The following is a 25,894-nucleotide window of genomic DNA, read 5'->3' as shown; positions in this document are numbered from 1 at the left end:
CAATTGCTTTCTCTAAGTCCACAAAGACACAATGCAACTCCTTCTGACCTTCTCTGTATTTCTCCATCAACACTCTCAGAGCAAACATCGCATCTGTAGTGCTCTTTCCTGGCATGAAACCATACTGATGATCACAAATCATCACCTCCCCTCTTAACCTAGCTTCCACTACTCTTTCCCATAACTTAATGCTGTGACTGATCAATTTAATCCCTCTGTAGTTACTACAGCTCTGCACATCCCCTTATTCTTAAAAATTGGTACCAAAACACTTTTTCTCCATTCCTTAGGTATCCTCTCACTTTCCAAGATTTCATTAAACAATCTAGTTAAAAACTCCACTGCCATTTCACCTAAACACCTCCATGCTTCCACAGGTATGTCATCTGAACCAACAGCCTCTCCATTTTTCATCCTCTTCATAGCTATCCTTACTTCCTCTTTGCTAATCCACTACACTATCCGCACATCATACAACCTTCTTTCCCTCTCATTCTATTCATTCCTCAGCCCCTCAAAGTACTCTTTCCATCTGCTCAACACACTCTCCTTGCTTGTCAGTACATTTCCCTAATTATCCTTTATCACCCTTATCTGCTGCACATCTTTACTAGCTTGGTCCCTCTGTCTAGTCAATCAGTACAGGTCCTTTTCTACCTCCTTAGTGTCCAACCTTTCATACAACTCTTCATATGCCTTATCCTTAGCCTTTGCCACCTTTCTCTTTGCTATGCACCTTATCTCCTTATACTCCTGTCTACTTTCTTCATCTCTCTGACAATCCCACTTCTTCTTTGCCAAACTCTTTCTCTGTATACTCTAATGTACTTCCTCATTCCACCACCAGGTCTCCTTGTCCTCCTTCCTCTTTCCAGATGTCACACCAGGCACTTTTCTAGCCATCTCCCTTACTAGCTCTGCTGTAGTTACCCAGATATTGGGTAACTCTTCACTGCCACCCAGTGCCTGTCTTAACTCTTCCCTGAACTCCACCTCACAATTACCCTACACCTCACAATTACCCTTTTTCAATTTCTACCATTTGATCCTTGGTGCTGCCCTCACACTCCTCCTCCTCTTCTTGATCACCAACGTCATCCTACAAACCACCATCCTATGATGCCTAACTACACTTTCTCCTGTAACCACTTTACAGTCTCCAATCTCCTTCAGACTGGCCCTTTTACATAAGATACAATCCACCTGTCTGCATCTCCCTCCACTCTTGTATGTCACCCTATGCTCCTCCCTCTTGTTAAAATACATATTAACCACAGCCATGTCCATCCTTTTCGCAAAATCCACTACCATCTGACCTTCTGCATTCCTCTGCTTAACACCATACCTACCCATCACTTCCTCATCCCCTCTGTTCCCTTCACCAACATGCCCATTGAAATCTTCTCCAATCACCACTCTCTCACCCTTGGGTACAGTCATCATTTCATCCAACACACTCCAAAATTTTTCTTTCTCATACATCGCACATCCAACTTGTGGAGAATATGCACTAACAACATTCAGTATTACACCATCAATTTCCAGCTTCATAAACATCACTCTATCCAACACTCTTTTCACCTTCAAAACACTCTTAGCATACTGTTCCTTCAGGATAACCCCTACGCCATTTCTCCACCCATCCACACCATGATAAAACAATTTGAACCCACCTCCGATACACCTAGCCTTGCTCCCCTTCCATCTGGTCTCTTGCACACGCAATATACCAACCTTCCTTCTGTCCATCATATCAGCTAGCTCTCTCCCTATACCAGTCTTACTGCCAACATTCAAAGTTCCGAACCTCACTACCACAGTCCTAGGCGTTACCTGCCTTCAGGCATGCCTTCCCCCCTCTTCTCCTCCTCCGGCCAACAGTAGCCCAATTTCTGCCAGCACCCTGTTGGCCAATAATACTGGTGGCAGTCGTTGTTAACCCGGGCCTCGACTGATCCTGTATGTATATCTGTACTGTTGTCCGCATGTATGATTTGGGAAAATTTTATGCCGGATGCCCTTCCTGATGCAACCCTCCCCATTTATCTAGGCTTGGGACCACCACAAAGAAATGCACTGGCTTGTGCATCCCCAGTGGTGTGGATAAAAAAATAAATAAGTAAAAAAAATATATATCAGATGCAATATTGAAGTACTTATCAGAAGACTCCCATATCCTGGCAACAGGACAGCATCTAGTTAAGTAACGTGTGAAAATCTGTATGCTTATTTACTCAGACCTAACAACAAGCCATTTCTGACAAACATGTGCTGCACTGGTTCACTTTTTCCAGTGGGATGGCTGCCAGATGACTAAGTCATATTCTGCAGAAGTATCCTCACTCCTACAACCATGATCTCTGAATTATGCTGCTGGACTAAAAACAAGAAGATTATTGCTTTGTCATTTGGGAGTCACAAGAACCAGCTTTCTAGAGCTCCTTTAATAATCATCTTTGCACAATTGGAGAATTCCTGTATCTAATATTGGTAACCTAATTTCATTTACAGAGTCAGATGATGGAAAGGTTGGCTGTGAAAAGAAACAAATATCCTAAAAAAGTGACTTTCAGCCAGGGGAGCAGTATAGAGAGATAAAACCCTGACCATGACTAGATGATCAGTGTTTAACAGCTCTAGCATCTAACGTGCTGGCAGTGGGGATGAGTATTCATACACTGAGGTAGAGTAGGGTGTGTGTGTGCATGTGGTATACATCTCAGTTTCATTTCCTTGATGAAGACCCTGGGGAAATAATTATGTTGGGTTGCCTGATGGAAGGTGGGTGGCGGATCCTGCTGATATCAACCCCTTATGATGCTCAATACATTTTGTATCCTCAGAGTGCTACTGTAGACCTACAGTGCTGTGGGGAATTAAATGAAAAAATACTCACACAGCTTCAAGTGATGCCTTGATCTATAAGCTGGCTCCAACATTAAATAGCACCTAGTCCAGGGGAGGCTGGAGGGGTAGCAAACACAGTGACTGAGCTGATGCCTTGGGGTCAGCTGATAGTCAGCTGTCTGTGTGAAGAAAGAATGAGTTCACTTCTCAAATGTAATTAATCATTGTCTTCTTCTTTCGGCTTTTCCCAGTTAGGGGTCGCCACAGCGGATCACCTGTCTGCTCATGATTGGCAGTGGAGTTTTACAGTGTCGAGTTGCCAACCTGGTGCCCAACCTTCCCCAGAAGGCACACACACATACACACTCACACCTAGGGCCAGTTTAGAGTGTCCAATCCACCTACAGCATGTCTTTGGGATGTGGGAGGAAACCAGAGTACCCAGAGGAAAGCCACATGACCACAGAGAGGACATGCAGACTCTGCACAGAAGGCATCCCAGCCAAGGATCGAACTGGAGAACCTCTTGCTGTGAGGCGGCAGCGCTAACTGCTACACCACTGTGGCCACCCTGGTAATTAATCATTGTCTATGTTTGCAAAATACAGTACCTAATTTATACAACACAAAACTCCAATGCAATGAACTGCTAACAGGCTTCATCATATATTTCTGGGTTTAATTTCCTAAGTCCACATTTGTATACATCATTCTGTGCTTCTGAGGTCACATGAAACTAGACATTTTGCTCCTAGTGATAAAAAAGACAGGCAATGAAACACTACATACAGCTGTTAGGCAGCTCAAATGCAGATCGAACATGGCTTTGAAGGACTGGTTAGTGGGATTTGCAGGTCAGTGGATGAAGACAGCTAAAAATAACAAGAATGGACAAGCATTATGAAGAATAATGCTTAACATCATTCTTTTAAAATGCTATGTATTTCATTTGTAAATAATCATCTCCTGCCATTTTAAAATCATGCTGTTTAATTATTATAGTTGCATTTTGTTCCTTGAGATTATTCCACCAACAGCTAATGCTGCAAATAATCTGATATGTTCATGAGAATATCGATGGTCTTAGCATGAGTAGTCAGCTTATGGGGAGGTCTATAATGAAAAGGACAGGGTTCCTTTTTTGCACAGAAAGAATGTAGCTCTTAATAGATTTTCATTTCAGTGAATATTATACCCTATATTTTTCTGTGCTTAAATCCACAGATGAGTTCCTGTATGATATGTTAAACTTTTCAACTCTTCCTGTTGCCTAACTACCTGTTCTCTGAGAAGGGGGTAAAAACTACAAAGAACATGTACCTGCCAAGGGCAACCAAAGCTATGTTTTATCAAAACCTGTGAATGCTGAGGAGTAGACATGAAAAAAAAAAAGCAAAAGGCATTTCATCAGCTGGTTTTAATTTATTTCCCTTCCTACGGCATCTTCTTTGTTCTGTCAGTCTATTATTCCATTTTTATTAAGCAGACTTCTTATATTACAGCATGTTTGTCTACAGTTCCTATACCAGCTCTTTTTTCACTTTCAGATAAAAGCACCGTCTTAGAGCTCAGGGTATACAAAGTTCAGCACTAGTGAAAAACATGACTTCTAATTTCCATTTTTGTAATGCATGCAATCTGACAAAGTTTTTAGACTTCCAAAGTTGGTAGTTTATAATAATTTATTACAGAGATGTCCATCTCTGCATCTTTTGTGTAGTACGCAGGCAACACGTAGCCCTCATAGATGAGGTAACTAATGAAACTCTACTAAATTCACATCATACGTTTCCTGATGACAGGAGCAGATGTGTTAATGCTTTACATTGTACTATTCCTCATGAGTGCTAAACAACCTAAATTGCTGTGTGTGTGTGTGTGTGTGTGTGTGTGTGTGTGTGTGTGTGTGTGTGTGTGTGTGTGTGTGTGTTTGTATATCGTACACTTGCTTATGGATATAACTGAAGATGAATTGTGCTATTTCCGGTTTCCATTTCCTTTATTGCTAATTCAGTAGGAACATGACATTTATTGTTCATTAGGAAAAAAAGGGGCAGTGGACCAGAATTACAGCTCCAACACATGAACAGAATGTTGCAACGTCATCATCCTGTGGAAAAACTTATTCAGTGGGCATAGAATTTAATTTTTCTGTACATCTGCCTCTGGTATACAATTATGTACCTGTTTGTTCTATTTTATTTTGCATCAATTGTGGGATATTTCAGTTTTAGCAATTACCTCCACCTCTGCGGTAAGTCAGTACCCTTTTAAAGGCTAAGGTGGGAAGGTTTATCTGTTTAGTTAGTTTGAGTGCAGTAACATCCAGATGCCTACCAAAAAATTCTGGGCATATCATTTAACCAAGCTTATGTGATTCTTAACATGCCATTTAATCAGACCTATGATCACTCACTACAGCTGAAAAAAGTAGATATGTGCTGAATGGGTACAAATCAGTTCAACAAGAGCAGATAATGTTGTTAGGTGTACAAAGTAGTCAGAGACAGCTATGTTTACATGGCTTGTGAGGAAAAGGTGACCCATCAAAGGTTTGTTCATACCTTGCTGCCAGTACTTAGATGGCAGTACAACATTAGTCTGGAAAGAACAGTGGACTTATAACATGGCTTGTCCTTTGGTAAGTGCCTCATTTGTCAGTGCTGTGTTAGAATAGTTGAGCAGTAAACTTTATTATGAAAATCGTCAAAAATAAATTAGAATAATACAGACTATGATATCAAATGCTTTGGAATGAGGGCATTGAAGGTTTTTTTTTTTGACTGCACAGTTCCAGGGGAGACAGTACATGCCTGAGATGACAAATCATACAACAATGGACTTTCATAAGCACTTCCTTTCACAATATTGACTGACTGTGTCTTTACTTGGGCAATGATAACAATAAAATTGTCTGATTGTTTTACAGTCACAAGTCATCTGCAGTATAATGGCCATATTTTGGAATGATGATAACCTTTAAATTATGGATCAGCTAAGTAATAAAAAACAGTGTTTGGCATCATTTGCTCATATATTGGAAAAATACAAAGATAGTGACTGATAATCTTATCCTCATTGTGCCATATGAGATTCTTCCAACTGCATACTACTCTTTCTTTGAAATAAGCTTCCTTATCAAACTGTTTATTGATATCTTCCAGCCATCTTTGTACTATAATTTCAAATCTTATAATCCCATTTTGTCAAGCTAGTACTGTATTTCTGTGTATTGTTTAATATTTTAAAGTATAAGATTATCTCTATATTGTTTCTCTTCCCCACATGCTTTTTCAGTATTAGGAGATAGAATGCAAGTGGGTAATGCAAGAGGATATGAACAATGTAGTATAACACAATACAAGTTTTAAGTACAGGCTAAAGCCTTTATAGAAAGAAATTGCTTAAAACAGACTTCCCAATAGTAAAGCATCAATAGAATCTTTAAAATCTATCTAGGCAGCAATAGACATTTTTAACTGTTGGTAACTTATTCCAGCTGGTAACTGCATTGAAAGCATTGGTGTTAGCGCAGAAGTTTATGGCTGTCAAATGTTAAAGAATTGTTATCTGTAATAACAAGTACAAGGCTTGAATCCCTCAATTTGCTGTCTGTGTGATTCTCAGCAAAGCACTTGAGCAGACAGTTTTCCTGGGTTACACCTGAGGGGGCCACTTGTACCCAGTGGGTTTACTCAGTTAACAAATGTATAAAATAATAAAAAAAAAAACATTGTGGTTTTATTATTTTTCTTAAATATCCTTAATAATTTGTTATATGTTACTCTTTGTTTTCAAATCACCTCTCTCTCTCTAATAGGTTATATATTATATGTTGCTCTTTTTTTTCAGATCAACACTCTCTCTAATAGCTATAAATGCTTAGCCACCCTAATAATCAAAACACATAAGGCTCAAAGAGAATAGTCCCTGTCTCAACAACCTGTCTGTGTATATCAGCATCTCAAACCTACCAATCAACTTTGTTTATTTCCTCTGTATTCCATCTTACCTAGTCTTCTATGATTTATATGAGGAAACTATAAACAGTTACCATACACAGGTGTTCTAAATGGAGTAATCATTTTCTTTAAATCACTATTTCTAGACTTAATAAATCTTCTGAAATACCCAATTTGCTTTGTACAGTTTGATCAGTAAAAGTTAGAGTGGCATTCATAGTCATTGTGCTTAAGCATAAAGGCAGTTTGTGTATGTCGCACTTAGGCACAGATTCAAGCATGAGTCACAGAGGCCAGCTGTGCGTAGGCGAGACTACTTTCAATCATGTTGTGTAAATTAAGGGTTAATGAAATAGAAATGAGAACACCCAGAGAAATTTTTTTGCCAGGGAGGTCTCCTCCTGACATTTTGCAGTTCATAGTCCTTTTTATGCATTTTAGTTCCGTGCACAGAGAAGTTACAAATGACTGAGTCATACCTTTTATATTTACTTTGCAACTGCTGAAGATGCTTGGTGTTACTGCCAACTTACCTATTTCTCATTGTGAGCTGCTTGTCTTGGCTGAGTAAAAAACATAGGCATCCAGAGGGACTTGATGGCAAAGAATATGCAGATATAGACAAAGATTAACTCATTATAACTTGTGTCTTTTGACTTTACCCAGTTAGGGGTTGCCACAGCAGAACTCAGTTCCGCTAATGATTGGCAGTGGATTTTTACGGTGCCGAGTTGCCAGCCCGGCACCCAACCTTCATAGAAGGCACACCCATTCACGCACACACTTACCTGCATGTCTTTAAATGTCACTTGACCATGGGGAGGACATGCAGACTCCACACAGAAGGCGCTCTAGCTGAGAATTGAAGAGGAGAACCTCTTGCTGTGAGGCGACAAAGCTAACCATTGCACCACCGCTGCCTTAACTCATTATAACTTATAATCAAAAATTCATGATAGACATAGAGTAGCCTAGGATATTGTAAGGGATTTAATGAGTTTTCATGGCCCATGTTTGGGAACTTGGCTATTGCTTGGTCTTCCTATATCTGTGGATACTAAGGTGTCCAGAAACAGACTTGTGACATATTAGGTATTTCTCATGCTTCTGCCTTGAGGATACTTCAACCGTTCCTCAATATACTCTTGCCACATATAGGTCAGTTTATTTATCCACAAGTGCCACTGCAGGACCAAGCCAGGACTATGCATACCTTTGATGGGATGGCACATTTCCCTGAGGTACTTGTGAGATACCAAATCAGGACCATGGAGGGCTGGTACTGAAGTAAGAAGACACAGAATTCAAGCTACATGGCTGTGCAGGCAAAGTGATAATGTCTAGTCCACAACTTTGGATCATGACATTCATGTTACCTTTAGTAAAAAAAAAAAAAAAAAAAAACTCATAGATTATAATTACTGCATGCTGTGGTATGTGTAGCCTATGCTCTGAGGTATAAGGCCTACTGTTACTGCACATCAGACAGTCCCTCTTATCTTTAAGGAAAAGTATTTTGTAAGTAAAGCTTTATGGTTTACGTATCTGTTTTGTTTAGTGGCAGCATACGCTCAGAGTAATGCCTGACTGTTCACTGACATCTGTTCAGTGAAAGGCATTGGCAGGAAGTAAAGTGCTGAGTATGTCATATTCTACTGTATTGTTGTATGTTTAGCACTAGTACTGCTTATGCTGGAGTGTGCATTACTTGAGAATTGTCTGTAGTATTCTTGACATAGTAACTGGAAGAAATGTCTGCATTTAACCATGTATTGGTGCTGTAATCCACCTTGCAATTTATAGGAGGTGCTGCCTTCCACCAGAAAGGAACATTGTATTATATTTCTTATGGTATGTTCTCTTGCTTCTGTACTTTTTTCAGATGCATAAGAAGAAACTTTTTTTTTCTCTAATGAAGCTTAGCACATCAGATTACTTCATACTTTTATAGATACCTGTTGAAAGCAGTTAACATTTTTACAAATATTATATCAGATAATCCTTGCTTACATATGCAAATAAAAAAAAAAACACTGAACAATTATTTCTCACCTTTTAAAAAATCCTTTTATGGCCAAATCAGATCAAATGTTGCTGGGTTCCAAAACTATGGGCCGTCAACTATGTGGTCAGAGTGTTTTTCTTTCAATATGTTGAAACCAAGTCATTTTCCAATAAAAATACTTGTAAGATGGTTTCATGTTAGAGACTTGATAACAGGTGATAAGGAGTCGGTGATATATTTGGTAACATGCCAATGTGGGGCTCTTTACATTGGTGAAATATGTGTACAATTTAAACAAAGACTGTCTTTACATGTTAGTGACCTGAGTTGTAATAGTTTACGTAGTGCCTTGGTACGACAAAAGGAGCAACATTCAGGTGTCTTATTTAGTTTTGTAGGGTTTGATAAGGTTAGTTTTCATTCTCCCAATAAATATGAAAAAATTAAAGGTGCTACATGCTAAAAAATAAAGATGGATAATTAATTTAAATGCAATATATGTTGTGGGCTTGAATGAAATCATTTGATTTTTGCAATCAAATTTTCCACCACAAGATGGCACTATATTTATAAACACAAGAGAGAGGAAAATGAAGATATGGAAGAGGGAGTGACTAGTAAATCAAACCATTTGTGTGGAAAATCGAGTAAAAGGTATAGTATGAAATAATCATGATATCAACAAGAATAAAATGAAAGTGTTAATTTGTCAATATTATCTATTAATGCAAATAACTCCTAACAGTTCCCTCCCTGCAAAAAATGAACTGGTCACCACTAAAATACCTCAACCTAGATGAGGCTGTCCACTTCTTCAACAGTACCTTTCTCTCCATCCTAAACACCCATGCTCTTGTAAGAAATGCCAAAGTCAGATCCAGGCGTGCCCTGTGGTTACAAAAGACCACCAGAACCCTAATGAAATCCAGAGATAAGGCCTGGGAGCACTGGCGACTAACAAAAAATAACTGAAATAGGCAATCATTCCTTAAACTGCACAATAAAGCCAAAAAGCATATAAAATTGGACAAATTCCTCTACTATAAATCCACCCTAAACTCTACCAACCACAACCCTAAGCAATTCTGGTCCATTATTAACAATATCCTCCACACAGATTAGGTTGATACCCCCTAGCCATCCATTCCCCCCTCCTCCACCAGTATTGCTGAATTCTTCAACAAACACTTCACCTAAACTATAACATCTTTTTTTTTTTTTTTTATGAGGGTTGACCACTGGTATAACCTTTATAAAAGACAGAGAGGGAATGGTATAGATGTCAAAAATAAATGATGTGAAACTGATTGGTAATCATGAAGAGCGGTGAAGAGACAATAATTGTTTAGAAAGAGAGTTATGAGTTAAACAGGATGAAAGTAAAAGACATTTTATTAATACTGCAAAATTTAGTAAAAGGAAAAAATTGTTATGAATTTTTCACATCAAAGGAAGAAACCTAAAGTAAAATAAACAAGGCAAAGAAAGCAGTAGTATAAGACATCAGCAAGAAATAAGGAAATTATTGCTGAGTATGTAAAAGAAAAGCATAGCTGGAAAATAAGAAAAGAGAAATAAATTAGAAGGATAAAAATAAGAAAAGTAGAAAGATGTTAGGGAGTCGTAGTACTGTACAAACTGAATGCAGTGATAAAAGAGGGAAATGCAAAGGACATACCAGGGAAAGATGCATTAGTATATCATTTTTTAAGGATGTGAAAGAGGCAGAGAAAAAGTGATTTTGTTAAAAAGAATAACTGAAGGTATATTTTAAAGATGAGGGCATTTGCAGAGGAAAGGTTACATTTTCTAGAAAAAAAGGATTTTTTTTAAATTGGTACCCAATAATACTGTATAATGTGTATGATAAAATGATGACAACAATGTAACAAAAAACTGAAGGACCTATGTATTGCAAGGTAGAGTGAATTGGTCAAGCATAAAGATGCAAAACTAATTTTAATAATTGTTCAGAAAATAGTGGATAATATAAAGTAGAGGGAGTTGGAAGCTAGACTTGTAGTGTGTGATATAATGAAAGAGTTTAACAATGTACACTATGACCAAATGTGGCAGATTTTTAAGAAGTAGGAATGGGAGGAGGTGCGTATGTGTTTACAAGATGTACATAGAAGCATGTGAGAAAAATATTAGTTAATGAAGGGATTGCAGGGATCAGGGGATGCAGCAAGTGCCCTATGACTGCAGTTTGGTTAGTAGTGATAGTTAATGCAGTAAGGGTGCAAGTAAAAGGTGACATGGATGATGAAGGGTGACATAAAGTTGATATAGAGATACCATTAATGTTATGGTATGCAAATTATTTAATCATTTTAATTAAATGGACTATGGGTAAAAGAAGAGGTGGGATTGCTAGAAAACAATTCTGAGCTATGTATGGATTGTACTGAGTAAAGAAAAATATACAGGTTATGCAGATATAATAAACATGTGGTATTTATTTTACTAGATAAGCTTTTAAAGTTCTAGGAGTTTAATTTGGAGACATGGAAATTATAAAGAAGCACTAGAAAAGGAGTTTGAGATACCTAATAGTACAAGTACAGAAAACTTAAAGTTGTTTTATTTAGCTATACTAGGTGTGTTCATTATTTAGGAGAGATATTTATGCGTTCTGATATAAGGGAAAATGAGTTATTGAAAATTATTTTCAAATAATATGGGGTTACAACAAAAACCTTTAAAGATGGGTTTGTTGTATAATAAAACAGAAAAATGGGGTTTGTGGTTAATGCATCAAGACTTATAACTGGTTTTAATATACATGTATTAGATAGTCAGAGATGTAAAGATTAGAGAGGGTATTTTAATGTGGCTTTTTTGGCAGAAATATGAGGCAAATAATAGGAAATTGGAAAAGAAATGAGTTGTTTTTTGAAGGGTCAGTAGGTGACTATTATAAAAAAGTTTAATATGGAAAGCAGATATGGAAATGTTCTTTAACATGAAAAATGGACACATTTGCATAAGCATGTCATGTAAAATGTTATGTTATCCCACAATTAGGGTTAAAAGATGAGATAAAAGTAGAGATAAAGAGAAGAAAGAAACAGTCAGATTACACATGAGAAGGAATGATTTTTATAGAGGGTTATGCTGAAGAATTTTATTATTAAAGGGCAAATGATGCGTAAACAGCATCAGGAAAGAATGTATAATGCCTGCAGAAAATAATAATAATAAGCTGTTGTTTTATTATATTGTGGTTGGGGAAAAGGGTACAAAATGCTACAAAGATAATATAAAACAATGAATGAATCGACTAAATTAAGCTAGAAATGATCATGCATGGGAAATATAAGGGGGTAGACAGTGATAAGAATGGCTAAAATCATTTTATATGGATTTAGTATATGTGAAAAGCAAGATGAAAAGTATTATACAACAATAAATTACATTTCAATATGATAGAGGCAAATATTAGTTCGGTTGTGGAAAAGGGGTAAGACATGAATAGTGAATGAGAGTGTTTTGTGTGAAAATATAAAATAATGTTGTGCAAATAGCATGCTTTTATTAAATTAAACCTCCTCTTTTTAATACGTGACTTGGGATACTTTATATCTAACTGTGATACCACCAACTAGATAGGTAGGACCTCTGTTTAAGGTCTCATTTGAAAGAGAGCACATTCAAAAGTACAGCACCACCAGTGCCACACTGTAATTTCAATACTGGAAAACAAATACAAGCCCCTCTTGGTAATAGAACCCACAGTCTTCTACTTTTTCAGTATGAAAGGTGAGTGTGTAGATTGTTGCAACACTGAGCCAAATGTGTAAGCAATACTGGCTACAGGTTCAAAGTATAAGAAATGTTATTGTACAAAAAGTAAAATCTGTTCCTTATGCAAAATACTTTCCTAGTCTGTTAATGAAGCTGTGTAACTAGTATAATATAATTATCAGATATTTGCATTCTGAGTAATATTTGTACTGTATTACATTTTAAAGCAAATACATTTTTATTTTGAAAATTTAATAAAAATATTACCTAAATGGTAAAAAAAGTTTCTTCCACTTTAATTACAGTATTGCACTATGAGAAAGGTAAAGTAGAATTCTGAGGGAATAAATCAAGTCCAATTACTGTGTATGGATTAATGGAAAAGAACATTAGCTATAGTTTCAGTACAGGAACGAGGTCCATCATATACGCTAATAACATGCTCATTTTGAAAAAGCAGTTGTGAGCATTTATTGCTAAACTGCAGCTGACTCTACAGATAGGCACAGTATTTATGAAGGGTTATCCTTAATCTCATAGAAGACTTAAATGCTCCTATATTGGGATCATTAAGGGCAGTTGATCATGGGCAGCTTTTCTCTTACTGAACCTATTTTCTAAAGACCAGATCTGCATCAACCAGATAAACAGTTTTCTTAACATAAGCAAAATGAAAATGCTCACATTATCCTCAATTCTCTGTTACTCTACCTTAACCCACTGCAGCTGGGTATAGTCACATCATAAACGTAATCAAATTCCTCTTTGCAGACAAAATTCCTTGAATGGCAGCTTGTTTCTTTCCACAGATTCCTTTTAGCCCCCTCTTATCCAATAACACTGTCACCTATCCCCCTTTTTGTCTTCATTACAGGATACTGACTGTCAACTCCTGAAAAATTTAACTTAAATACACATTAATGAGATCACTGCCAAATACATTTAAATAAATCCCATGTCCTTATACCACATGGGTCCCTTTCATCAAAGTATGTTTTAAGACTAGAACCATAACACTGCCTTCTTTGCCACAGTCTGATTGATTAATTTTTTGGTTCTCTCAATGTTTTCTGATTATGAGCCTGCCTTGAAAGCAATTTTCTGGCTCTCGCAATGTTTTCTGATTATGATCCTGCCTTGAAAACAATCTGCCAATGATTTCTGACAATATAACTGCAACATGAGCAAATGTTTGTCTATTAAAAGTTAAGTCCTTTAAAGTGAATCATAGTAACTTGTTTTGGGCACATAAATACTTTTCTCCTAAATGCTATAAAATAGCCTGAGGTTGACCGTTCTCTTCACAGAGTTTGTCCAAAACAGGCATAAGCTGAAGTCAAGCCGCATGCCTTTGGCCTTAAAATAAAGCTTCAATTTTGCGAGATCTAGTACAAGTTGTCTGCCCCCAGGTCACAACACTGCCATCCTCACACTCAGAATAAAAGGAATAGCTTCTGAAACACATCTTGTTAAAACTGCCAGTGAAGCAAAAGTATGTAGGTTATTTAGAGTACTTAAACTTTAAAATGATCGGGATTTTGCAGAACATCCATGATTTTATCTCATTGTTCCTCCCACATCCCAAAGACATGCTGTAGGTGGATTGGGCACTCTAAATTGGCCCTAGGTGTGAGTGCGTGCACGTGTGTGACTTCTGTGGAAGGTTGGGCGCTGGGCTGGCAACTCGACACTGTAAAACTCCACTGCCAATCATGAGAGCTGATCTGCTGTGGTGACTCCTAACCGGGAAAAGCCAAAAGAAGAAGAAGTCCCTTCTGGTAAATCATTGAGAATTAAAGTCAGTCAGCAATTCCAGATGTTACATTTTCATACTTCTTATTGTTCTGAAAATGCATTTTGATACAAATTACTTCTTATAGTTCTAAAAATGCATGTTGATACAAAACCTGTTTTTTTATTAACATATTATGTGAAATAGAGTAATATTTAAAAAGTATTCCTGATTTTGGGCATTTGTCCATCCATTCATTTTGGCTTTGTTTAGAGTTTGAGCACAAGAGTTGAAAGGTATGACTCAAACTAATACCAATTCACAATCCTAGTTGAAAATCCTTTTGTTACATCTTGTTTAAGAAGCAAAATAGGAGGTTAGTATAAGTAAATTGATGTCAACTCTAAATCCTAGTTAAAGATTTCCCTTTCTCTTTCACTATAAATACAACTATAAATATAAATATACATATAAGTATAAATATAAACATACATATAACTATAACTATAACTATAAATATCAATACAAATATAAATATATGCCCAGTTATTCAAATCTATAATTTTGGAAAGAATATGCAGCATATTGGTTAGGGTGAAAGTCCTGATTAGAAATTGATTATTCATCAAAGCTTCAAAGTATTATGAATATAAAAGCTGCCTCCGTGGCAGCTTAAATACAGTCATGGCCACAGTATCCTTGACATTGCCCACAGACTAAATTAACCATGCATAGCAACCCAATGAAGTGAGCAAAGTAAAAGATCAGAATGAGCATGTAAAATATTTTGCTCTCCCTTACACCGTTGGTCAGTCTCGTGTTTTTTGCAACCATAACAGAACCAGGATGAGTACAGCATAAACATCCTCTCTAATTAGATGCTGCTGAGTCCCTTCACACTTATTACCTAATACTGCACCGATCCTACTCAAAACAGTATACTTTAGTACACTGTTCATGATTGTGACTTGCTATATTCATCCCACCTTGAAACACAGTAGGCACTGTCAGCCTTTGATCTACTTTTCTTACTGCACTTTTCTGCATCCCTTGATGAGTATGACACTTGCCTACTGGTCAGAGAAATCAGGATGCCCCTATGGCAGACAAGCAAGGATCAAGGCTAATAAGCCTATTCTAATAGTTGTAATAATGTCCCCAATCTTCCAACTCTTAACCAAGACCATTTATAATACCAAATTAATCCTAATGAAAATATCCTGCAGTCAGAGAGAGCTTTGTCAAATTCTCTACACACTGCAGTATCTGACATCTTTATACTAGTAGCCCAAGTCTTCCTAATCAAACAACCTGCATGATTTTGCCAATCGGCAAGATTTATCTTGGTTTCTCATTTAAAAGCAGACATGGTCTTGGAGTCAGTGTCCATAACCAGGAACAGTGAAAGACTCTCAGTTATTTCATTAATCTTACTGGGATAGTAACATGGTAATAAAGGGCTATTAATATGCAAACTTTGTAGTACCGATGTTCACAACAAAACCCATGATTGAACTACATTTGTAGCTCTTTTATTTAATGCAGCTACAACTGTTTGATTATCCAAGTAAAAAGTGATTCACTTGTTGCCTAGTTCAGCTGCTTATACCACCCACAATGCCCAAACTGGTATGAGTTCCTTGTGTATTGAGCTATCATGTAACACACCTCTGTTTGTTTGGCAACCAAGTGGCAAATAACTGGTCTCTTATGTAAGACTTATCCCAGTTATTACTGCTGCATCTCTGCCTAACATTATATCTGCCTTGGGATTGGCATAACTGCTAAGTTGGTTACCTCATAGACAAGAAGCACAGGGTTTGATTTTCACCAAGGATCCACAAGGACATTTAGCCTAGTAACTTACTTATGAACTTATCTAAATTAATCCAGTCATCTGACCAAAAATACACACCATTATACTGATTTAAAAACTAGAACAAGACAGTTATTTTTTTAGGAAATCTAAAGGTTATCATAGAATATCAGTCTATAAACAAAAAAATGTAATGGAGTGCATAAGGCCACCCATTTTCTCTGTCATTAGGGGAATGCCCAGCCTATGACAAAGGTATGAAAAGTTGTGACTCCTAACTCTACCACCATCCTTTTTTTAGTGTAACGGGCACAACTAGTGTAGTCAGTTTCTATGATGTCTTTATGGTTTACCTGCCCTTGTACAAGGTTAGGTCAGTGTACTTAATTTAATATTGAGTTGCATATTGTTTTTGTGAATTCCTCATATAATTTGAATTAAATTGTTAATTGTTTTAATTTCTTTGAATTCTGTGGTGACTTGTTTTGAGTATTCATTTCTTTTAAAATACTTTAATCATTTGAGGCCACTTTACCCATGTTTTATATATATATATATATATATATATATATATATATATATATATATATATATGTATGCATGTATATATGGATCCCTATCAGATTATCAAAGTTTCAAAACTTCAAATATCATAAGGGAACAAGTGTTTTGGCATATTGGCAAGTTAGAAGGGCTTCAAATTAAGTACACTGACCTAACCTTGTACAACGGCAAGTAAACCATAAAGACATCATAGAAACCGACTACACTAGTTGTGCCAGTTACACTAAAAAAGGATGGTGGTAGAGTTAGGAGTCACAACATTTCATACCTTTGTCATAGGCTGGGCATTCCCCTAATGGCAGAGAAAATGGATGGCCTTATGCACTCCATTACAGTTTTCTGTTTGTAGACTGATATTCTGTTGCTAATCTTTAGATTTCCTAAAAAAATAACTGTCTTGTTCTGGTTTTTAAATCAATATGTTCCACACCAGAGGTTAACCCCTTGCTGGTTAGATTTGACCATAAACAAATAACTTTGGATATCCATATTCTGCCCCCCCCCCCCCCCCCCGGACAAGAAAGCCACCATGAAAAACTTTTCAAAAGAAAACTTCACATTACTTAAGACCGAGGTGGAAAGTTTCAAAGCCCCCATGCTGAAGGATAACACTGTCCAAGCTGCAAAATCCTTTACTAATGCATTCTACGGGCAGCTACAAGAATGCATTGATCGTGCCATCCCAAGCAAAACCAAGACTCACTCCTCCAACAAAAGGAAACCAGTCTGGTGGACTCCTACCATAAACAAGCTATACAATAGAAGGAGGAAACTAGTACAGAAAAGAGTAAAATCCCAAGAAGGGAAGGCATCCCTGATCAGTATCAGCAAGAAACTACGATCCCTCATAAAATCATCCAAGGCGAGCTTTGAAAAAAAAAATTGTCAAGGACTCCAAAGACAACCATAAGGCATTCTTTAGCTATGTCAAGAATCTAAGTGGCAATGCTCAGATCTGCTCGGAGTTAGTGCAGAATGGCACAAAATACACTGAACCGACTGATATCGCCAACATCCTGGCAGACAGGTTCAGCGCAAACTTCACCTCCATCTCACCCCCAGAAGGACCCATAACCATACCAGAAGAATGTAGAGTGCCTGAAATCACAGTCACTCATGTTAAAACAGCCCTCTACAAAGCCAAAATGTCAGCATCAATGGGACCGGACAGTGTCCCAGGCTGGATCCTACACGAGCTCAAAGACGAACTAACGCCTCACCTAAACACACTGTTCAACCTCAGCCTCTCCACAGGCTACATACCCATAGAGTGGTGCACAGCAATGGTTATCCCGCTCCACAAAAGTGGAGCCACAACAGACCCTGGGAACTATCGCCCTATAAGCCTGACTAGTTTGGTCTGCAAAGCTATGGAGCGCATCATCATGGAACTCATTAACAGAGACATCGGGAACCTCCAAACACTGGACCCTACCCAGTTTCGCTTTGTTAAGGGCAGATCATGCCTTCTAAACCTGGTGGACTTCTTTGAGACAGTTACCAAGGCTATAGATGAGGGAAAGGTGGTACACACGGCCTACCTAGGCCTCGCTAAGGCCTTCAACACCATTCCCCATTCTAGTATTATAGACAAGCTCACCAGCCTAAACATAAACCCCTATGTCACAAGATGGGTTGTCAACTGGCTCTCGGACAGAACCTACATGGTGACAGTTGTGGGAGCTAGGTCCATCTCTAAACCGGTTACAAGTGGTGTTCCCCAAGGCTCAGTCCTAGGACCCCTCCTGTTCGGCATATACTTCTCAGAGGTACAGGCAAGCACAGGAGGACTATGGCTGACCAAGTTCGCAGACGACTGTAAACTAGGGGCTATAATTGACTCTCCGGATGACACAGACATCCTCCAAAAGGGTCTCACTGAGATGGATACCTGGTGTCAAAATCATGGCCTCAAGCTAAATGCCAAAAAGTGCATAGTCATCCCCTTTGGAAAAAACAAAGTACCCACAAACTACCACATAGATGGCATTCCCCTAAATACGGAAGATCTAATAAGTGATCTGGTGACCCAAGTAGATAGTAATCTCACCTTTGATAATCACATTGCCAAAGTGGTTAGAAAATCCTTCTACATGGCTCACCTTATCACAAAAGGGTTTGCATCCAGATCAAAAGAGGTCATTGTGCCCCTCTACTCATCACTCATCAGACCCATCATTGAGTACAATGCCCCATTTGGGATGTACCTTACAAGACACCTGCAACAGCCTGGAAATACCACAGAAGTACCTCACCAAGAGGATCAATTGCCTCAAACAGATGCCCTATGCAGCTCTAATGAAGAAACTCCAGTTGTACTCGGTTGCATACCGCCTACTCAGAGGTGATCTCTGCCTGACATACAAGGCCATGTCCAACCCAGAATTGATGGACATGCTCCACCTAAAGAAACCCTTATCCCCTCGAGCCACACGCTCTAGGGATCTAAACCTTACCACAACAATAAATAGGATGTGCTGGAGGGATGGATTCCTGTCCCAGAGACTTCCCATGCTTTGGAACAAGATCTCAATCTACATTAGGCAGAACTCCTCGCTAACACTCTTCAAAAGAAACCTTGACGAGTGGATGGGAAACAGAAAGTTTATCTCGGGGATCACTTCAGTGGCTCTACTGGACAGAGGCGCAGGGAACTAATCTAAAGGGACGGCCAAAGCCAACACATTCTGGCTAGGCTTATAAATGCCTTCGGGCAGATAGCCCAGTACCCACCTATAAACCTATAAACCTATGAACCTATAATGCCTGTGCTTGAAACATTTGTATGTATTTATGTATGTCTATGGTCGGGACCATATGATTGAAGTTTTGAAACTTTGAACATTTTGAATGGAGATTGTGGTATAGCGTGGAACAGCAAATTTACTCTTTTCCACAATGTAGTGAGATCTTGGAGTTGGTATATTTAATTTGCAGCTGGTGTGGGGGGGTGCAGGGGGGCTTGCCCCTTGCTAAAATGTCAAAAATATTTTTTTTTTTGTTTGTTTATTTATTCATTCTTTAATGTTCAATGTTCTGAATCTTCAGTCATATGGTCTCAGCCATATGAATTTCAAAGTTTTGGAAATTCGATAATCTAACATAGATCCATCAATATAACATCCAATAACATTGGCGACGTATGCTCCACATTTCAAACGTTGGATGATTTGCTTACTATTATAAGTATTATTGGTGATTGTACTTGTGCAATTGGCAGAGCTTTAAAAGTCGTTGTTATACATATTAATGACTAGGCTGATGATATAAATAATATAAGGCAAAGTGCAAATAGAACACGTTTAGAAAGGGAAGTGTACACAATCAGTAAAGATCACTCAACCCCTATCAAACATGATACTACCAAGGCAACTTTGGAAGGCAGGATACAAATATTCTACAGTTTGTGGATTCAAAGCATGTAGAAGAAAATATAAAAAGGAATAGCAAACAGCTATGAAGAAAAGGAAACTGATTAATGTCTGCATTGCAAAGAGAATATATACTAAAACAGACACCTCTTTTATTATGTAGCACACATATTACAGTGGATAATAGCATCGTTCAATCATAAAACATTCACTCTGCAGAAAATCACATCATTTTTCCAACAGAGAAGGTAGAAAAAAAGAGATGACAGGCAGACTAAAAGGAAGAAATTAAAACTGAACTTGAAAGGATTAGGGAATATTACTGTAAGAAAAAAGAGGAGACCAACCGAATTTGACAACATTGCTCAAGGTGTAGATGTACAAAGACTACTTGATGAGAATTGTATGTTTGAAAATTAAATAATCAATGAAAATGGTAAGATTAATAAGTCCACTGATAATGATAATCACTCCTCTGTAACGATTGATAGAGCACGCATTACTGAAGTAAAGGTAGGCGATCAGAAATTATATACTAGTAAATGGAGAGTCAGTTATTAGAGGAACACATGCTTACATTAATGGAGAGGATAATGAACATTGTACGATGTGAGTAGGGTCTTGGAATGCCTTAATGTAAAGAGGTATGGAGCTGTTTTTATTTATCTTGGTACACGTCATTTCATCTTCAAGGACTTAATGATTGCTACTAGGGAACTTATAGCCCTCTTATATAGCATAGCTTGTACATGTATTAGGACGGTTTCACTTCATATACCGGAAATGATGACATCTCAAAATTCAGCATTTCGAGTCCATGAAGCCAAAAACCATCACAACACCGAAACCCCAGAAAGCCAAAATCACAAACCCGAACACACAGCATACACTACACCATACACAAACCACAACACCTACACCACAAAAATAAAAAATAAACACAACAAAACACCACACATACACATACGTACACTAAACAAAAGCAGGGGGGCAAGCCCCTATGCATCCCCCACACCCTTCCTACTTTTAAATACTAACTCCGAGATCGCACAAACCGAGAAAAAAAACACACACACACACACACACACATTCTACAGTCCCTCGTGCACGCGCACACACACACACACACACACACACACACACACACACACACACACACACACACGCGCGCGCGCACACACACACACACACACACACACACACACACACACACACACATCACACATAACTTACAAAATACTCACATACACTCACTAACCTGAAAGTCTGGTCAGAAACATCCCAAACAAACACTTCCCATAACATAGCATCACTGCATAAGTGGGGATTCGACATATTCGCATTCACGCTTATGCACTTTCGCTATTCTAAAGTTTCGGCTTCATGGACTCGAAATGCTGAAATTCGAGATTTCAGCATTTCAGGTATATGAAGTGAAATCATTAGGACATATCTTTCACAGACCATGTAATGAAAGGAGAGTCGGGTCAGCATGAATGAAAAGATTTGTGGGATGAATATCTATATGAAAACTTGGGAGATTTTAACAAGTGAAAGTGTGTAGAACATCCAAGCCTCATTTTTGTCACGTGTATTTAGACAAGTTGAAGTCCACCAGTCAAGGGAAGGGAGAAGAATTTTTGCAGCAGATAAATTCAAATATTTGATTAACAAACAACAGGATTTTTGCCATTTCAGAAATGTAACAGTTTACAGATAGAAGCACTTCATGTGGCTGTGCTGGTTGTTAATGCTATGTTCATTAGTTACATGTTTTTATTGGAAAGTTTGCTACATTCTCACAAGGTTCATGTTGTTTTTTGAGACACATGGTTAAAGAACAGTGACTGGAAAACAGTTTTGACAGGGCGTAAATGTTTTTGCTGTTACAGCTGTTCTAATAAAATGTCAGTTGAAGGTGTTATGATAGGGATTAAAGATTGTTATAAGACTTGTGATTATCACATGATTGATGATAACACCAATACTGTAGTTTGTGTAACTCCGAAAATAAAGACAATCCAAGAACAGATAGCAGTTGTTGGAGCAAGCTCTCCATCTATGTAAGCTAGATTTAATCCCTGATACTTTTGAAAGGAAACCTTGATCACTGGATGGGAAATTGTAAATTCATCCCAGTCTGGCTCTCATATCTCTGATAAATGGAGATCAACACTAAGTAAATTAATCCCAACTAACATACCTCTCATAACCCTTAGCTATCTCTTTACTAACATACTCCACCTTAAAAACATCCAAGTTTCTCAGAGACAAAACTGGATTGGGTTGCACAGCTGGGCTTGTAAAGACCATGATAGTCATTAGCCTAATATAAACTTATTCTCCTATGAGTCTATGACTGTATATACCACCAAGATTATGTGCTGATGACATAGACAAAGTTGTACATTTCTTACATAAAACACATGAGGGAAAATTAATAGTGGCTGGGGACTTAAATTTACCTGAAACAAACTGAAATAGTATTAATTTTAATAATGTTAATAAGGAAATTATTTAACAATGTATGCTCAGGAACAACAGTTGCTGCAGATTAATAATAATAACAATATTAAAAACATACCAGGTACTGGAACATTCTGGACATTGTACTCTTAAGGAAATGACTGTTACTTCATCTCAAGTTTTACCACCACTGATGTGAAGCGACTGTGGGGTTATAAGGCTTAAATTAAGGCTATATAATTCTGCGAAACTTAAATCTAAACCAATGCACAGAACAGTAATAGCAGACTATGTGAAAGCAAAACTGTTACTATGTAAAGCTAATTGGAGTGATGCATTCAGTGAAAAAATGCTGAGCTAATATGACTAGTTTTAAATGGGAAATTGTATGAATGCAAAAAAAAAAATACAAAATGTTTAACATCAGGATCTAGGCACACAAGTTCAGAAAGATATATTTCCAAATAAGAATAAGGTACTTAATTAAGCTGAGAGACAAAAAAAGCATAAGAAATGGAAATTAGGTCAAATTATAACTTTGAAAATGGAAATAAACAAACAGGATAGACAAATTAAAGATGCTACGAGACAAGATCGAGAAAAAAATAAAGCACTATCTCTATAAATGGAGCCAGCTATACTGAGCCAGAAGAAATAGCAAACCTACTCACTGACAAATTCAGCTCCAACTGTACTCCAGTCTCCCCCTCAACCTTCTCTCAGGAAATACCACCAAATATACCCCCCAACTATCACTAGGGAGCAGGTCCTTAATGCTCTTTCTAAGGCCAAGAACACTGCATCAATGGGCCCAGACAATATCCCAGGATTCCTTCTAAATAACATGAAACATGGCCTATCAGGCCATCTGGAATTGCTATTTAACTGCACCCCCCCAAACAGGCTTAGTGCCCCATGAATGGAGAACAACAGTCATCCCTCTGTACAAATGTGGACAACCAACAGACCCTGGAAACTACATACCCATAAATCTCACTAGTCGTATATGCAAAGCCATGGCAAGAATTATCATGGAAATGATCAGTAATGATGTAGTAAACCTCCAGACCCTGGACCCAACCCAGTTTGGTTTAATCAAGGGTGAGTCATGCCTACTCAACCTAGTTGTCTTCTATGAGAAGGTCACCAATGCAATGGATGAGGGCAAATTGGTTCACACTGCCTACCTTGACCTGGCCAAGGCATTTGCAAAATACCGTACTCGGGCATATTTGACAAACTCAAGAGGTTGGATACAAAATCATATGTCATCTGGTGGATAGCTAATTGGCTCACAGACAGGACCTAGGAAGTTAAAATTGGGGAGTACACCTCTACAAAGAGGTCAGTCACACGTGGAGTCCCTCAGGGATCAGTCATTGGACCACTCTTTTTGCTTGTGATATAAATAGGACCTGCTGGAGAGAAAGGTATGTATCCCACAGACTACCCTGTCTATGGAACAGGCTCCTCATTCATGTGAAGCAGAGTTCCTCCCTAACCTAATTCAAGTGTAACTTAAACAACTGGATGGGGAACAGGAAATTCATCCCTGGCTTGGCACCTATGTCTCAAATGGATACAGGCAATTTTTAAAGGGTTCATCTCCCAGACTCCTGCTTGTAAATGTTTAATCTCTCAAGCCCCTGTTTACACTTATCAAGGTACCAGAACTTTTTAGAGATATTGAGATACATGGCTAGTCTTAAAAAAGCCTTGTGGTCATTAGCCTAGTACACACCTATGAATCTACGAACTTATAAAGATATTGAGCATAATAGGAAACCATGTTTTAGATACATAAGATGCAGTGGTGTAGTGGAAGTAAATGCATACAAATTGATAAATTGTTTAGATTCTAAAATTTATTCTCAAACATAACAGGTTATAGATGTTTTACCAAATCTTGTGCAAAACAGTTTGACTTCACAAAGACGGTGATACATTGTTCTAGTATCATCCACATCTCTTAAGATAGTTAAATTAGATTAGATTAGACTGAAAAAGAACTATGCAACCTAGACATAGACAAAGCATAGGGAGAACATGGAATTAATAATAATGACCTAAGAACAATTTGGCAGGAACTTGTACTATTATATCTGCTATTCATTATGCCATTATTGGGAGATTCCTGAAGATTGGACACCTGATTTTATTAAACCCATCGTTAAAGGAAAGAAGAATAGGACAAACCCAGAGCCATATAGACCAATAAATTTGCTTTTTTGTTGTGAAAAATAATGGAGATGGTTGTTTGCATAAATTATTGATAGAACTGTAAATCTTGGGACTTGAAACCATACATCGGAGCAAATGCTGAAAATAGATGTATGACCACCTGTAACACAATGTATTCTATTATTAACAACTAACAATAAAAACAAAAAAATGAGAAATAGCACAATTGAAAATGCAGCCCCTCCACAGATTCCTACAACAAATATACCTTACTACACAACCTAGCTAAGCTATCTGTCAGACAGAAAAGCAGTCACAATTAAAACAAAAAAATCTCACTTTTAGCCAAAATTAAATGATTCGGGAGAGAAATCAACCTGTTGACTGGTATAAAAATGCAACGTAACTTTACTTCCCTGAATCCTTCTAACACCACTACAAGCAAACTCTCATATACTGACTTCTTCAATGATATCAGCAACACACCACAGATCATGAGCACAAGCCTACCAGCCCTTACAGCCACCCTCTGTCCCAATTTACATTCCACTTTTCCATTTCAAAAATATGAGAACCAAACAGACTGAAACACAACTGGACCAAATACAAATAGATATGCCAGCAGACTCAGAAAACCTAACCCATTGGTTCATAAACCTTTGTAAGAACATCATCTCCCATCCTCTCAGTCACATACACAACATCTGCTTAACTAGTAAGATTATGTATCAGATATGGAAAATAGCGAGAGCCACTCCTATTCTAAGCCAGCTACTGTTCTATTTCAATACTTCCCACTTTAGGTAAATACTTGAAAAAGCATCAACGTATCTACAAGGAAATTACGGCTTATTTACATCCATACCATCTTCTATCCAGGAAGCAACATCGGCTCTAGTTTAGACACAACATCATAACAGCTTTCTACTCCCTGACATATGATATCCTATCCAGTACAGATAAGGGCAACCTGACAGGAACTGTCTTTATTAACGTCATACAAGCCTTTGCTCTAACTGCCCATAACTTGCTATTTGACAAATTAACTGAAATAGACACTATGACAATGCAAAACCTTGGTTTGTAGACTTCCTCAAAAATAGATTGCTCAAGGTGAAGGTAGGTACCACCACCTCTGAAATACCTACTCTTTTGAAAAGAGTTCCCTAGGGTTTGAGTCAGTCCCCTCTGCTATTTTCCATA

The sequence above is a fragment of the Protopterus annectens genome, chromosome 5.part0, assembly GCF_019279795.1.
Source record: "Protopterus annectens isolate FY-2018-M chromosome 5.part0, PAN1.0, whole genome shotgun sequence".
NCBI classification, from domain to species: domain Eukaryota; kingdom Metazoa; phylum Chordata; order Ceratodontiformes; family Protopteridae; genus Protopterus; species Protopterus annectens.
The sequence above is the reverse complement of the archived record's forward strand: the minus strand, read 5'-3'. Positions refer to the sequence as shown.